The sequence below is a fragment of the Triturus cristatus genome, chromosome 2_1 (genome assembly GCF_964204655.1).
Source record: "Triturus cristatus chromosome 2_1, aTriCri1.1, whole genome shotgun sequence".
In the NCBI taxonomy this organism is placed as follows: domain Eukaryota; kingdom Metazoa; phylum Chordata; class Amphibia; order Caudata; family Salamandridae; genus Triturus; species Triturus cristatus.
The window spans coordinates 362,367,151-362,383,702 of record NC_140581.1 but is presented as its reverse complement, the minus strand read 5'-3'; the positions used below and the strand labels follow the sequence as shown (position 1 = coordinate 362,383,702).

Genomic DNA, 16,552 nt, shown 5'->3' with positions numbered 1-16,552 from the left:
AAAAATGTTGCCCCACCTGTTATTATTTAAAAAGTGTGACCCTTTCATATTTTATATTGTATAATGAACATCCATATCCTTTACAGTGGTCTTAATTTCTTAAGCCTTACAGTAGATGCACACTTGCCATTTGCAAAGGAGTTGGCACATTCTAAATTGTGTCCTATTTATCATACCTTGCGTACAAAAACTGTGCACATGTATTATCTGTGCAGTTACCATGAGTGAAAGAGTCTACAGCAGCATCTACTACCTAGATGCACCATATAATCACAGAAGGCATATTCATGACCCAATTTGCTTCGCTTTTGCACCACGCAATATGGTACATGTGGGATGCAAACCTTAAGTGAGATGTATGAAGCCACGCAAGGGAACTTTGCATGGGCCTGAGTGGGTTCATACATCTGGAGTAAAGGAACACAGCGCAAATTGCTGCGTTGCCTTACTCTGCCACGGGAAGGTGTTCCATGGGCATTGCATGGATGTTCCCAAGCAGTTCTGAAGCATTCCCAGATTTTCCAAAATTGGTAAACCTGGAAATGCCCAAAAAGAAAACGCTTTTCTAGGGGAGACATAACTGGGATAGATGCTTTATTTCTCCTCGTTACTTCCTCTTTCTATGTGTGCTGTAGGAGAGCACACATAGAAAGAGGAATATGGCTCAGGGGATTTTGTGCAGGAAGGTGTCCTTAAACAATTCTACATGTAACTGAGGCACCTTTGCACCATGGTGCAAGGGTGCCTGTGTTTTCGCTAGGCTGCCTAAAGGGCTCCAACCCAGGGGAAAAGGCACATGCGCTATTTTACTTTTCTCCTAGTTTAGTTACTCTTGTAGTTTATTTTCTGTGAGTAGTCAACGTTTCTACATTTGCAAGCACTACTAGTAATCTCTTTTAAATAAGAAAACTGTTTTCTCTCGCATTGATTTTTTGCCATTTTGAACTTTGATTTTTCGCTTTAGATTTGCTCCAGTGTTATTTAATAGAGTATCAATGTTCTTTTTTCTATTCCCCAAAAAGCTTGAGCCCACTTATTTCGAGAATGCTTTGGTTGTTCAAGGGTAAGAATTGGTGAAGTGACCATCACCTGACTAGGACATTTTGATATACGTATTCTCAAAATTTTCCTGAAAAGAAAAAAAACAACCCTTTGACTGCTTATGTGAAGCACGTCCCTATAAATACTTGCGCTGCAGAATAATGAATGCCATCTGGGATATTGTTAGAAATGGGGTCTCTAGTTGGTGGAGGTATGCATCCTGTCCAAGTAGGGACCCACATTCTAGTCAGGGTAAGTGTAGTACACACTAAAAGCTTAACTGTGATCACCTTCTGGTTGCTTGGCACCGAGCAGTCTGGCTAAACTAAAACTGTAATGTGTAAAGTATTTGTACATGAGGTGTGTCTTTCGTGCTGTGGTTAGGGGTCCAACTTGAAGGCATGCAAGGGGAGCATTCTCATGCAGCCGAAGGCAATCCGGGACAATAAAGTTTTATGTCGCTGAACACAGTAAAGTCTCAAGCCTAGTGTAAGCCCTCTTTTCCCCTCCAACTCGTGGGCTCCGTACCACACCTGATGCTGCACTATCGAGAAGTCACATTCTCAGTCAAAGTCCTCCAGTAAGTCAAAGTCCAAACAAAAGCATAAGAAAACGAAGCAGGCCTCGTTCACATACTGTCACTCTCTATTAAAAATGAAGTTGTGAGGGCATAAACTTGCCAATCGATCCCTCTTTCGATCTCCAACTAAGGAGCCAATCCTGGAGTTGACCCTGATGCAGCCTGAGTTTCCCTGACTGACGGCAACGCTGCAACAGGTTAAAGCCATGCTGATTATCTTTGCCACTTTTCTGGCACCCAATGGCATGCTATCTGAAAGAGACAATTAGTTATAGATTCATTACCTTTAGAATTACCCCCAGGCGCCAGACTGGATCCGGAGAATTTTTTTGTCAGCAGTACCCCTGCGTGTCGAAAAGTGGTGTAGGTCGGCTCCGCGTTCATCGTTGGCATTGTGGTCGCTGGGATGACATCACGGTAGCTACTTTAGACGCCGCCCTCGGGCGCTGACGTCGGTTCTTTCTCTTTCCGCGCCACCCAGCGCCAGCGCAGATACGGAGAGAGCGGTACCGCCAGTCACTTTTTGACTGATCTTTTTGTGACTTTTGTTAACACCGTTTTTGAGTCTTCGACTCCTGGTGCACTTAGGGTTGCCTGGTTTCAAGGCTTGCGGGTCCTGCCAAAAGCTGATGTTGGCGACGGATCCACACCGCGTGTGCCTGTGGTGCCTCGAGCGCGACCACGACTACAAGTCGTGCTCTGACTGCCGAACCATGAATCTGAAGTCTTTGCGGGAGCGGTCCCGAAAGCTTCTTGAGACCCGGCAGTCCGCTCTACGCCGTTCAAGGTCCTGGTCGTGTGGGAGGTCGCGGAGTCACCACCACTAGTCCTCATGGTCTTCGCACTCCTCAGATAAGTTGAAGCACAAGAAGTTGTCGAAGAAGCATCGTCGCTCTTCGACTTCTCCCCATGCATTGGCTAACACGACGAGGGATGCGGATGGTGCCTGTCCCCCGGCTCCACATGTGGAGCTCGAAGGGTCAGCTCCTGGTTTCCTTCCTTTTCCCCGCAGACTCTGCTGGGGGCCCTGGGCCTTCAACGCTGGCGGCTTCGGCCTTGGCACCTCAGGGTCCCCTTGGATCCAGGCCTGGATCGGGCCGGTCGACCTGATAACACCTCCCCCGGTGCAAATTCCACCGGCACCACATCCGCAGCCAACGTCGGTTGTGTCCCCAACCGGCGTCGACCCCGGCCTCCGCACTGACTTGGACACGGAGCCGGACCGACATCGACCAACATCGGATCTGGCGCCGATGAGTACTTTTGTACCCCTGTTCTACCCTGGTGTTCCTCTCAGGCCAGATTGGCAACCAGAGGAGGGTGAGGAGGACTGGGAGGGGTCTGGAGACCCTTTAACTGACCAGTTGGATCGAGCGGACTGGAGAGAGGAGTTGGGGGAAGCCAGTGGTCTGGATACCTCTCCAGACCTTGGTATGTTGTCTCCTCCTACCATGGCTACAGAGGAGGGAGCTACTTACGCAGTGGTGTTGCGTAGGGCGGCCGAGGCTCTCAAGCTACTTACAGTGGCAGTCAAGACTAACCGCCTGACGAAAGTGCTTCAATCGGCAGCCCCTGCTACTGTTCAGTGAAGCCCTTACTGACATCCTTTTGGGCACCTGGTCCAGGCCCAACACAGGGGCTCCTGTTGATAGGATGATTGCCCGATGCCACTGCCCGGCTCTGGGCAACCCTACTTTCCTCTCCCAACAAACCACCCCTGAGAGCTTTGTGGTCCAAGCCTCGACGTCCAAAGGCGCATTCCCTAACACTTCACCAGACAGGGAATCCAAAAAGCTGGACCATCTTGGGAAGAAGATGTTTTCTTCCTCCAGCTTGGGACTGCGGTCGGTAAACACCACATGTCTGTTGGGCCACTACACCCACTCCATGTTGGATATGGTAGCGCAGGTGCTGCCCCAGTGCCCGGAGGAGGCCCGGGCCGTGCTCTCCCGTGAAGTCGCCGAGGGGAGAGACGCAGCCAAGTTTACCATACGATGTGGACTGGACACCGCCGACTCGCTAGGCAGAACGATTTCAACGTCGGTAGCCCTTCAACGCTATACCTGGCTGAGGTCGACTGGCTTTTCCGGGGGATGTCCAGGCTACCCTGATGGACATGCCCTTTGATGGCCGTCGCCTGTTCGGGGACAAAACAGACAACGCGCTAGAGCGCGTTAAGGACTCTCGTGCTACGGCCAAGACCTTGGGCCGCTCCACCACCCGCCCCGCGCAGTCTGCTTTTCGCCCCTTTCGTGGCTACGGAAGGGGTGTCTCGCCACGTCCCACCCAGTGTCACAGGCTGGTGCAAGTGCTCAGCCCCTGCGCAGCCGGATACGTGGGACCCACCATTGTGGGTCTGGAGGCCAGCAAGCGGGTCAGTTCACCTCTGCAGCAGCCTCCAAACCCTCCTAGTCCGACCTTTCAGGGCCACCGATCACCAGTGGGTGGCAGGATTCGCCGTCACCTCCCCCACTGGCGCACCATCACGTAGAACAGGTTGGCTTTGCAGATAGTCCGAAGGGGCTACTCCCTCCCCTTCGAGACTACCCCCCAGCCATGCCACCTCAGTACCATCGCATGTCGGAGGATTATCTGGCCCTTCTCCAACAGGAAGTTATGGCTCTCTTGGCCAAGGGAGCCATCGAGCGCGTTCCTGCCCCAGAAGTAGGTTGTGGTTGCTAGTCCCACTACTTTCTGGTGGCCAAGAAGGACAAAGGCTTGCATCCTATCTTGAATCTCAGGAACGTCAACCGCTTCCACCAGAAGGAGAAGTTCAAAATGTTGACCATAGCCCAGGTCCTGTCTGCCCTCGACCCTGGAGACTGGATGATAGCGTTGGACTTGCAGGACGCTTACTTTCACATTCCCGTCCTGCTGGCCCACTGGCGTTACCTGCGGTTCACGGTAGGCAACAAGCACTTTGTTTACCACGCTCCCCTTTGGCCTTACCAGCGCCCCACGGGTGTTCACGAAATTGATGGCGGTGGTCACAGCTCATCTGCGCAGATCAGGGGTTCCAGTCTTCCCCTATCTCGACGACTGGCTGTTGAAGGTGGGCTCGCCCCAGGAAGTCGTCTCCCACCTCCAGACTGCGGCAGACCTCCTGCATTCGCTGGGGTTTGCTATCACTGTGCCAAAGTCACACCTGACTCCCTCTCAGAAGCTCCTTTTCATCGGAGCGGTTCTGGACACAACGCAGTTTCGGGCTTATCCTCCCGAGCAGTGAGTCCGGGATATTTGGGCTATGATTCCGTCTTTCAGCCTCTATCTCGGGTTTCGGTCAGATTGACCCTGAGGCTGCTGGGCCTCATGGCCTCCTGCATCCTGCTGGTAGAGCATTCCAGGTGGCATACGCAGGCTTTGCTGTTGGACCTGAAGTTCAAGTGGGCACAACTTCAGGTGAAATCTGTCCGATTGTGGTTAGACCTCGGAAGGCACTGCACGGTAATTGCAGTGGTGGCTAACGAACCAGGATTGGGTCAACGGCAGATCCATCTCCCTTCCCCAACCGGAGTTCACATTGGTGACGGATGCATCACCTGTGGGGTGGGCGGCCACATGGGAGAGGTGGAGATCAGAGGCCTCTGGTCTCTGGCGGAGTCCAGGCTCCACATCAACCCTGGAGCTCCGGGCGATACGTCTTGCGCTGAAAGCATACCTTCCTTCTGTCCGCGCAAGAGTAGTGCAGGTGTTCACAGACAACATCACCGCTATGTGGTACAAAAACAAACAGGGCGGGGTGGGGTCCTGGACCCTATGTCAAGAGGCTTTCCATCTCTGGACATGGCTGGATCATCAGGGCATATCCCTGGTGGTTCAACACCTGGCAGGTTCACTGAACGCCTGGGTGGACGAACTCAGCCGCAGTTGCATGATGGATCACGAATGGCGTCTTCCCTCGGAGGTGGTGCAAGGTCTCTTTCGGTAGTGAGGAGAGCCTTGGTTAGATCTATTCGCCACCAAAGAGAACACGCAATGTCAGCAATTCTGCGTGTTGGAATTTTCAAGGCGGCTCTCGCTATGCGACGCTTTTTGTTGCAAGTGGAGTTGAGGTTTTTTATACGCCTTTCCGCCTATACCACTTCTGCCCAGAGTGCTGAAGAAGATCAAGCGTGAACGGGCCCAAGTCATTCTTGTGGCTCCGGCTTGGGCACGAAGAGTCTGGTATCCCGAGCTGTTACACATGGCCATCCTCCAATAAGACTACCTCTTCATGAGGATCTTCTGTCGCAGCAGCAGGGGACGGTCCTCCACCTGAACCTGTCCAGCCTCCACCTCCTTGTGTGTAGATGGAGTGGCAGCAGTTGACAGCCTTCGACCTTCCTCCCGAAGTCTGTGATGTTATCTTGGCAGCCAGGCGTCCCTCCACTAAGACGGTATATGCCTGCAGATAGAACAAATTTGTGGCATGTGTAGGAGAGTAGGGTCTGCTTTCTATGTTCACCCCCACTTTTTGCTTTTGCTGTACTGGTTTTCGATTTAGATGTGGCTGTGGGCCTGCTAATCAGACCCACAGCCCTGCTGTTCTCTCTCTAAATTAATACTATGTACTTTAGGTGCATAACCCAATTGGATAGGATCACCTTATTGGCCCCTGTACAGTGTACCCTAGGTACCCAGGGCATAGGTGTACCCTAGGCCTACCAGGGGCTGCAGCATGTATTATGCCACCCCTGGCCTGGCCTTCCATTTTGACACAACTGGCTGATCACTCAGCTGGGGCAAGGTCGTGTAATCACCCCTTGCTTAGGTGTAGTATTCCTATACCTAACTTACATATAGACACATGTGTACCTATCAGTCACTCCTATGGCAGGCCTTGACAATCCTGGAGGCAGAGTGCTTGGTAACATGTGAGATGGTGCTCTAGCATGAGCTGAGCCTGTCTGCAGCTTTCGGAACCATGTCCTTATAGCTGTTCTATGATATAGCCTACCATATACTCTTAAAGTGCCTTATAATCTTAGACGGTTATGGTAACTATGGTTTGGCTTTATCAAGACATGTCGTGTAAGGTGTCTAACACTCGGGAATAATACCCCCATGCCATTTCTGGACATGAGAATATTATTCCCCCCTTCTAGAGGGAAAGACATGTTAAAATCATACTTCAACTGTTAGCCTCTGACCAAAGCCTCAGCATCACAAAATGGATGCTGCTGCCACGACACAAGTCTGACCTCCTGCAGCTGGGAGTGATCCCAGCCAGGGAGGCCTGGACAATAGGTTTCCTGCTTGGGGAGGTGCTAGCACCTCCCCAGACAGCCTTTAGTGTATTGGGGCAGGGTGGGCTGAAAGGAATGAGACATGCCTGGGGCACACAAGGTGTTCCTTGCATAGTCCAGTTCAAACCGGCGCTGGGGCACTCCAGCCCCAGCTCTGGCGCGAAACTGGACAAAGGGAAGTGGGTGTAACCACCCCCTCCCAGGTCCCACCCATAAGGCGTGACCTAGCAGGTATCCCAGCCCCCCAGATTAGTATAAGAGTGGGAGTTGGGCCTCAAGACTTTAGATTATCCTGAACCTGCAAAACTGAACAGAAACTCTGGACCTTCGACATTCGACGAAAGAAGAAGACTGAAGAATCTCCCTTGTAGCCAAGGAGTGGCTACCCTGTGCAAACAGGCACCATCAAGAGACTACCCTTTGCTTTGCGACCGTTCTACGAGGAACCGACTGCAGAGCCCGACCAGAGCCTTGACTTCCAGACTTCTCCGACCCTCATCCACATCTGCAGCAGAGCTGAGATCCGTGGAGGCGACGAGCGACGTGGGACCGGCTACCTGGGAAAAGTGGCTAGTAACTTACAGCGCAGCTTCTGAGGTACCCTCGAAGTTGTGCACCGGGGATTGAGAAGCCCCAACCCCAAGCACCATCTGCACCGAAGATCAGCCCCCCACACTCCACGAGTCCTGCGTGGGGCCCTTCAGCATTTTCCTGCTTGCCGCGTCTGTCCGGTTGCTTGCCCGCTGGCTAGTGGCCTCTGTGACGACGCACCCTGAAATCTTCTGCGCTGGTTTGGCTCCTCCAGACTGGCTCCCGCTTCTCTGCAAAGAAGAAGCACCCCAGACCTTCCTGGTCTGCACCAGAAGCAAGTCCTTCGTTCTTCGTGGGTTCCGCTTGCCAAGGCTTGGTGAGTCCTAGTCCAACTTCGACGCCGCCGACAGCAAGAGCCTTCGTGGGACAGCTCGCCTCCTGGTCCTGGTCGTCCTCGACGCTTCCTGGTCCTCCTGGCTGCAGCGACAAGCTTCACCTTCACCTGCAACTCTTCACGACATCGCCTGGTTCCTTCCTGGTTCCACGTGGTCACTGGCTAGTGACCTTGACTCTGTCCCTTCTGCTTGCAGGTTTCTTCTCTTCTTGATCCCAGCCTTGGGATCCACCGGACACTCTTCACTGACTGCCTGTCAGCATCTTTCTTCAGGCATCCATAGGAGTCGACGACGAAAACGACGCATCTTCACCCCTATGCACCCGCAGCCTGTGGGCTAGGTAACTTGGGTACTCCGGTGCTCATCAGGATAGTGACTATCCTAGTGTCTAGTTTTCAAGTCTCAACTTCCTAGCTACTCCGGAAGTGTCCTAAATCTATCTACTTCTAAACTGTAACATTGCTATTGACTTTTACGCATTACGCGTGAGTGTTTCCACTCTGCACACGAATCCCGTGGGCCTCCCACTTCCTAACTAACGCTAGTGTAGTGTAGCCCCAGCGATTCCCTAGGCCTAGGCCTATTCTATTTCCGTGACAGTGGTTCTTATACCACTTACTTAGTATATGGTTTGCGTGGCCCCTAGGGCCTAACTGTATTACTTACCTGTGTGACTTACTGTATGCGTTAATAAGACTGTGTTGTACTTACCTCTAATCTCATAAAGAGTGCTGAGGGTTTGCTTAGAATAAATACACTTTATTTTATATATATATCTGTTGTGGTGTCCTTTCATTTGGTATTCAAGGGATTATATATGGTATCACAGCTGGCTTCACATGCCATTCAGAGTTTAGCCTAAGACTGCTCTTGTCCATGCTACCACTAGGATAGCTGGTCTATAAGGTTGACTTTACAACCAATCACCATAAGGGTATTTGGACTGATATAAGGTGTACACTATAACTAGTGACATCATACATCAGGCCAACTTCTCACATTGGTGAGCAGCGGTTGGGATCTGAGCTTGTTTTTGTAATACCATTGTAATCTTGAGATACTAAATTGAAAGATCACACAGATATTGTCTAGGTACATATAACATAGATTATTATACTTAAGTCCTACTGGACTTTGTAGTTGTAGGTTGAAGGGAGTAACACACCCTGACTACAACTACTAGAAAGGTTTAGTAGATACAACTAGTGTAGGTAGGTGCACACACCACACCCTCACTAGATCATGTCTCTGAGAGTAGATCAAGTAGATGCTCTCTCAGGAGGATCAGGTCTGCAAAAGATCCCCTCTAGATATGATACCTTAACATTCCAGGAGATGAGACAGTTGTGTACCTCCAGAGGAATAAAACAGGGTGCAAACCCTACCCTCCTTCAGTTAAGACAACTCCTAGAGGAGTATGATGCTCAGAGGGCATCTCAGGAAGGTGCCCTAGGCACAGAGGAGGGTCTACCCACCACAGAGGAGTCAGATGGGGCTTCAGATGGGGAGGTAGACAGCCAGAGCCAAGTAAGGAGACTTAGCCAGGCTAACTTAAGTTTACATGGGAGTTTGCATGGGATCCCCCCATACAGACCCACAAGTAGACATTCACAGAGAAGCAGGAGGGACAGATCCCCTTCAAGGGAATCCATCCACTCCCATGTCTCTAACCTCTCTAATGCTTCCTCTCACAGGGGAATGACTTCACCTGAGAGAAAGGAGCATGCAGCCAGAATGAGGGAGGCTAATCTGAGGATTCAGAGGGAAGAACTTGCCCTTGCCAAAGAGAAGCTTGCTCTGGCTAGAGAGCAAAAGTTAAGTGGGTTAGAACCCACTGGTGGCAGCAACATTCCTAGAGATAGAGACAGGCACTATGATAATAGAAACCTGAGCAAGATTGTCCCTCCCTACAAGTGTGGGGATGACATCCACAAATGGATAACTGCTTTGGAGAGAGCTTGCAAAGTACAGCAGGTACCCCAAAGTCAGTGGGCAGCTATCTTGTGGCTCTCCTTCTCTGAGAAAGGAAGAGACAAGCTCCTCACAGTTAGTGATGAGGATGCAGATAATTACACTGTCCTGAAGAGTGCTCTGATTGATGGGTTTGGCCTAACCACTGAACAATACAGGTTGTTGTTCAGGGATACCCAGAAGACACAGACTCAGGACTGGACTGACTTTGTAGATTGTGCCACTAAGGCTCTGGAAGGCTGGCTAATGGGAAGTAAGGTTAAGGACTATACAGGATTGTATAATTTGATCATGAGAGAGCAAATACTTAACAACTGTCAAAACCAGCTACTGCATCAACACCTGATTGATTCTGATCTGACTTCTCCCCAAGAATTGGGAAAGAAGGCAGATAGATGGGTCAGGACTAGAGTTAAGCAGAAAAACCAGAACCAGGGCGGTGATCAGAAAAAGGCAGACCAGAAGGGTAATGAGCAGAAACAAAAAGACCAGAAGTCTTCACCAGGCCCCCAAAAGGCTCAGGGGGAGGGTGGTTCCAAAAAGGATAAGAAGAAAGAAGGCCAAAAGAAACCATGGTGCAACTATTGTAAGTCCAACTCACATTGGTTTAGTGAGTGCACCAAAAAGGATAAGCCCCCAGCCACCATTGCCCCTAAGGCAACTGTACCCCCTAGTTCAGCTGTAAGTGGTGGTTCCCAGCAAAAGGGTGTAGTAGGGTTAACCCTGGGAACTGAGGAGGATTCTGGCCTAGTCAGAGTACCTACTCAGGCTGTCCTGATCTGTGATGGGGACTTAGCTTTGTCCTCTACTGTAGGCCCCAGTAACCTGGGCAAGTACAGACAGACACCTTTTATCAACCAAAGAATGGCTCAGGCCTACAGGGACACTGGAGCTAGTGTCACAATGGTGACACCTGCTTTTGTGGACCCTGGACAGATCATACTAGGTGAGAATTACCTAGTGACCAACGCTAGCAATGCCACTACCTCCCATAGTGTGGCTATTGTTAACTTCTCCTGGGGAGGGGTAACTGGCCTCAAGAAAGTTGTTGTTAGTTCAGACCTTCCTGTAGAGTGTTTACTGGGCAATGATCTTGAAACTTCAGTTTGGTCTGAAGTGGAGTATAGGACCCATGCAGAAATGCTGGGGATAGATGCACATGTCCTTGCTGTGACCAGGTCACAGGCCAAAAAGTGCAACACTGAACAAGTGCTGGATCCTGAAACTAAGGACCAGTCACAATCCAAGAGAAAGAGCAGTAGGGTTAAGGCTGTGCCTTCCCCCCTGCCTCAGGTGGTGGATCAGCCCTCCCAGGAGGATGATTCTGAGAGCCCTGAAGGAACTGTCCTAGAAGAACTTGAACCTGATCAGGTTGAGTTTCTTGGGACAGGGGGACCTTCCCGGGCAGATCTGAGGCAGGCTCAATTAGACTGCCCCTCTCTTGAACCCCTCAGACAGCTGGCTGCTGCTGAGGCTGCAGGGAATGCTCAAGGTACCCATAGAGTGTATTGGGATGAAGGGCTACTGTACTCAGAGGCTAGAGACCCCAAGCCTGGTGCATCCAGGAGGTTGGTCATACCACTGAAGTTCAGGGGCTTCCTTCTAACCTTGGCCCATGATATTCCCCTTGCAGGACATTTAGGCCAGAACAAGACTTGGGACAGGCTTGTCCCTCACTTTCACTGGCCCCATATGTCAGAAGATACTAAGGAGTTTTGTCGCTCCTGTGTCACCTGCCAAGCCAGTGGCAAATCAGGTGGCACCACAAAGGCCCCCCTCATACCACTACTTGTGGTGGGGGTCCCCTTTGAAAGAGTGGGCATAGATATTGTAGGACCAATGGACCCACAAACAGCATCTGGGCACAGATTCATACTGGTGATAGTGGACCATGCCACCAGGTACCCAGAGGCAATTCCCCTGAGGACCGCCACCAGGTACCCAGAGGCAATTCCCCTGAGGACCACAACAGCTCCTGTTGTGGCAAGGGCCCTGCTTGGAGTATTCTCCAGAGTGGGCTTTCCAAAGGAGGTCATTTCTGACAGAGGTGCCAACTTTATGTCAGGATACTTGACTGCAATGTGGAAGGAGTGTGGTGTTAACTATAAGTTCACCACACCCTATCACCCACAGTGCAATGGGCTTGTTGAGAGATTCAACAAGACCCTAAAGGGAATGATAAAAGGATTACCAGACAAGCTTAGGCGAAGATGGGACATCCTTTTACCCTGCCTTCTGTTTGCTTACAGAGAGGTCCCACAAAAGGGGGTTGGCTACAGCCCTTTTGAGCTTTTGTTTGGGCATCCTGTAAGAGGACCCCTGTGTTTGGTGAAGGAAGGATGGGAGAGACCTCTCAGACAACCCAAACTAGACATAGTGGATTATGTACTTGGTCTCCGCTCCAGGATGGCAGAGTATATGAAGAAGGCTTCTAAAAACCTTGAGGCAAGCCAAGAACTCCAAAAAGCTTGGCATGACCAAAAGGCTGTACTGACTGTTTACCAGCCAGGACAGAAAGTGTGGGTGTTGGAGCCAGTGGCCCCAGCAGCACTCCAAGACAAATGGTCTGGACCCCACACTATTGTTGAGAAAAAGGGAGAAGTCACCTACTTGGTGGACCTTGGGACTCCCAGAAGCCCCCACAGGGTGCTTCATGTCAACAGATTGAAGGCATATGTTGACAGGGCAGACATGGGGCTACTCATGGCTACAGATGAGGGGCAGGAGGAAGAGAGTGACCCTCTCCCAGACCTGTTGACTCAGAACCCTGATGATGGCTCAGTTGATGGTGTGGTCTTTTCTGACAGCCTCACTGTCCATCAGCAACAGGACTGCAGACAAGTTCTGCAGGCCTACAGACATATGTTCTCTCTGACCCCAAGTCAGACAAACTGGTGCACCCATGAGGTGGACACTGGTGACAGTCTGCCTGTGAAGAGTAAAATCTACAGGCAACCTGACCATGTCAGGGACTGCATAAAAGTTGAGGTACAAAAGATGTTGGAGCTGGGAGTCATTGAACCTTCAGAGAGCCCTTGGGCTAGTCCTGTAGTCCTTGTGCCAAAACCTCACACCCAAGATGGTAAGAGAGAGATGAGGTTTTGCGTGGATTACAGAGGTCTCAATGCTGTCACTAGGACAGATGCCCACCCAATACCTAGGGCAGATGAGCTCATTGACAGACTGGCAGCTGCTAAGTTTTTGAGCACATTTGACCTAACAGCAGGCTACTGGCAAATCAGACTAGCTGAGAGTGCAAAGGCCAAAACTGCTTTCTCGACCCCAGGAGGACATTATCAATTTGTGGTAATGCCCTTTGGTTTGAAGAATGCACCTGCCACTTTCCAAAGGCTGGTGAATCAAGTCCTTACTGGGTTGGATGATTATTGTGCAGCTTATCTTGATGATATTGCTGTCTTTAGCTCCACCTGGGAGGATCACCTGGTCCACCTGAGGAATGTTTTAGAGGCCCTGCAAAAGGCAGGCCTCACTATCAAGGCTACTAAGTGCCAGATAGGGCAGAGCAAGGTTGTATACCTGGGCCACCTAGTTGGTGGGGGTCAGGTTCAACCACTGGAGAGCAAGATCCAGACCATAAAGGACTGGGCTCCTCCAACTACCCAGACTCAGGTCAGAGCTTTCTTGGGCCTGACTGGGTACTACAGAAAGTTTGTTAAGAACTATGGGTCCATAGTGACACCACTTAATGACTTGACCTCCAAGAAGATGCCAAAGAAAGTTCAGTGGACAGTCAGCTGTCAAAAAGCATTTGATGACCTGAAGCAGGCCATGTGCAGTGCACCTATTCTGAAAAGTCCAGACTACTCCAAAGAGTTCATTGTCCAGACAGATGCTTCTGAGTTAGGTGTGGGAGCTGTTCTTTCACAACTGAATGTAGATGGTCAAGACCAGCCCATTGCTTTTATAAGTAGAAGGCTGACCCCTAGAGAGAAACGTTGGTCAGCTATTGAGAGGGAGGCCTTTGCTGTGGTTTGGGCCCTGAAGAAGCTGAGGCCATACTTGTTTGGCACTCACTTCAAGATTCAGACAGACCATAAGCCCCTCTTGTGGCTAAATCAGATGAAGGGTGAAAATCCCAAACTTCTTAGGTGGTCCATTTCCCTACAGGGGATGGACTTCACAGTGGAACATAGACCTGGGACTGACCATGCCAATGCAGATGGACTCTCCAGATATTTCCACTTAGAACATGAAGACTCAACTGGTCAAGGTTAGTTTAATGTCCCTAAGTTTGGGGGGGGGGGGTTGTGTAGGAGAGTAGGGTCTGCTTTCTATGTTCACCCCCACTTTTTGCTTTTGCTGTACTGGTTTTCGACTTAGATGTGGCTGTGGGCCTGCTAATCAGACCCACAGCCCTGCTGTTCTCTCTCTAAATTAATACTATGTACTTTAGGTGCATAACCCAATTGGATAGGATCACCTTATTGGCCCCTGTACAGTGTACCCTAGGTACCCAGGGCATAGGTGTACCCTAGGCCTACCAGGGGCTGCAGCATGTATTATGCCACCCCTGGCCTGGCCTTCCATTTTGACACAACTGGCTGATCACTCAGCTGGGGCAAGGTCGTGTAATCACCCCTTGCTTAGGTGTAGTATTCCTATACCTAACTTACATATAGACACATGTGTACCTATCAGCCACTCCTATGGCAGGCCTTGACAATCCTGGAGGCAGAGTGCTTGGTAACATGTGAGATGGTGCTCTAGCATGAGCTGAGCCTGTCTGCAGCTTTCGGAACCATGTCCTTATAGCTGTTCTATGATATAGCCTACCATATACTCTTAAAGTGCCTTATAATCTTAGACGGTTATGGTAACTATGGTTTGGCTTTATCAAGACATGTCGTGTAAGGTGTCTAACACTCGGGAATAATACCCCCATGCCATTTCTGGACATGAGAATATTATTCCCCCCCTTCTAGAGGGAAAGACATGTTAAAATCATACTTCAACTGTTAGCCTCTGACCAAAGCCTCAGCATCACAAAATGGATGCTGCTGCCACGACACAAGTCTGACCTCCTGCAGCTGGGAGTGATCCCAGCCAGGGAGGCCTGGACAATAGGTTTCCTGCTTGGGGAGGTGCTAGCACCTCCCCAGACAGCCTTTAGTGTATTGGGGCAGGGTGGGCTGAAAGGAATGAGACATGCCTGGGGCACACAAGGTGTTCCTTGCATAGTCCAGTTCAAACCGGCGCTGGGGCACTCCAGCCCCAGCTCTGGCGCGAAACTGGACAAAGGGAAGTGGGTGTAACCACCCCCTCCCAGGTCCCACCCATAAGGCGTGACCTAGCAGGTATCCCAGCCCCCCAGATTAGTATAAGAGTGGGAGTTGGGCCTCAAGACTTTAGATTATCCTGAACCTGCAAAACTGAACAGAAACTCTGGACCTTCGACATTCGACGAAAGAAGAAGACTGAAGAATCTCCCTTGTAGCCAAGGAGTGGCTACCCTGTGCAAACAGGCACCATCAAGAGACTACCCTTTGCTTTGCGACCGTTCTACGAGGAACCGACTGCAGAACCCGACCAGAGCCTTGACTTCCAGACTTCTCCGACCCTCATCCACATCTGCAGCAGAGCTGAGATCCGTGGAGGCGACGAGCGACGTGGGACCGGCTACCTGGGAAAAGTGGCTAGTAACTTACAGCGCAGCTTCTGAGGTACCCTCGAAGTTGTGCACCGGGGATTGAGAAGCCCCAACCCCAAGCACCATCTGCACCGAAGATCAGCCCCCCACACTCCACGAGTCCTGCGTGGGGCCCTTCAGCATTTTCCTGCTTGCCGCGTCTGTCCGGTTGCTTGCCCGCTGGCTAGTGGCCTCTGTGACGACGCACCCTGAAATCTTCTGCGCTGGTTTGGCTCCTCCAGACTGGCTCCCGCTTCTCTGCAAAGAAGAAGCACCCCAGACCTTCCTGGTCTGCACCAGAAGCAAGTCCTTCGTTCTTCGTGGGTTCCGCTTGCCAAGGCTTGGTGAGTCCTAGTCCAACTTCGACGCCGCCGACAGCAAGAGCCTTCGTGGGACAGCTCGCCTCCTGGTCCTGGTCGTCCTCGACGCTTCCTGGTCCTCCTGGCTGCAGCGACAAGCTTCACCTTCACCTGCAACTCTTCACGACATCGCCTGGTTCCTTCCTGGTTCCACGTGGTCACTGGCTAGTGACCTTGACTCTGTCCCTTCTGCTTGCAGGTTTCTTCTCTTCTTGATCCCAGCCTTGGGATCCACCGGACACTCTTCACTGACTGCCTGTCAGCATCTTTCTTCAGGCATCCATAGGAGTCGACGACGAAAACGACGCATCTTCACCCCTATGCACCCGCAGCCTGTGGGCTAGGTAACTTGGGTACTCCGGTGCTCATCAGGATAGTGACTATCCTAGTGTCTAGTTTTCAAGTCTCAACTTCCTAGCTACTCCGGAAGTGTCCTAAATCTATCTACTTCTAAACTGTAACATTGCTATTGACTTTTACGCATTACGCGTGAGTGTTTCCACTCTGCACACGAATCCCGTGGGCCTCCCACTTCCTAACTAACGCTAGTGTAGTGTAGCCCCAGCGATTCCCTAGGCCTAGGCCTATTCTATTTCCGTGACAGTGGTTCTTATACCACTTACTTAGTATATGGTTTGCGTGGCCCCTAGGGCCTAACTGTATTACTTACCTGTGTGACTTACTGTATGCGTTAATAAGACTGTGTTGTACTTACCTCTAATCTCATAAAGAGTGCTGAGGGTTTGCTTAGAATAAATACACTTTATTTTATATATATATCTGTTGTGGTGTCCTTTCATTTG

The 16,552-nt window shown here is 50.8% G+C and overlaps 1 protein-coding gene across 1 annotated transcript in view; it reads left to right on the top strand.

Moving 5' to 3' along the window:
* Nucleotides 1-16,552, top strand: part of DHX29 (DExH-box helicase 29) — a 1,004,292-nt gene that overhangs the window by 950,508 nt on the left and 37,232 nt on the right. The window lies entirely within an intron of this gene.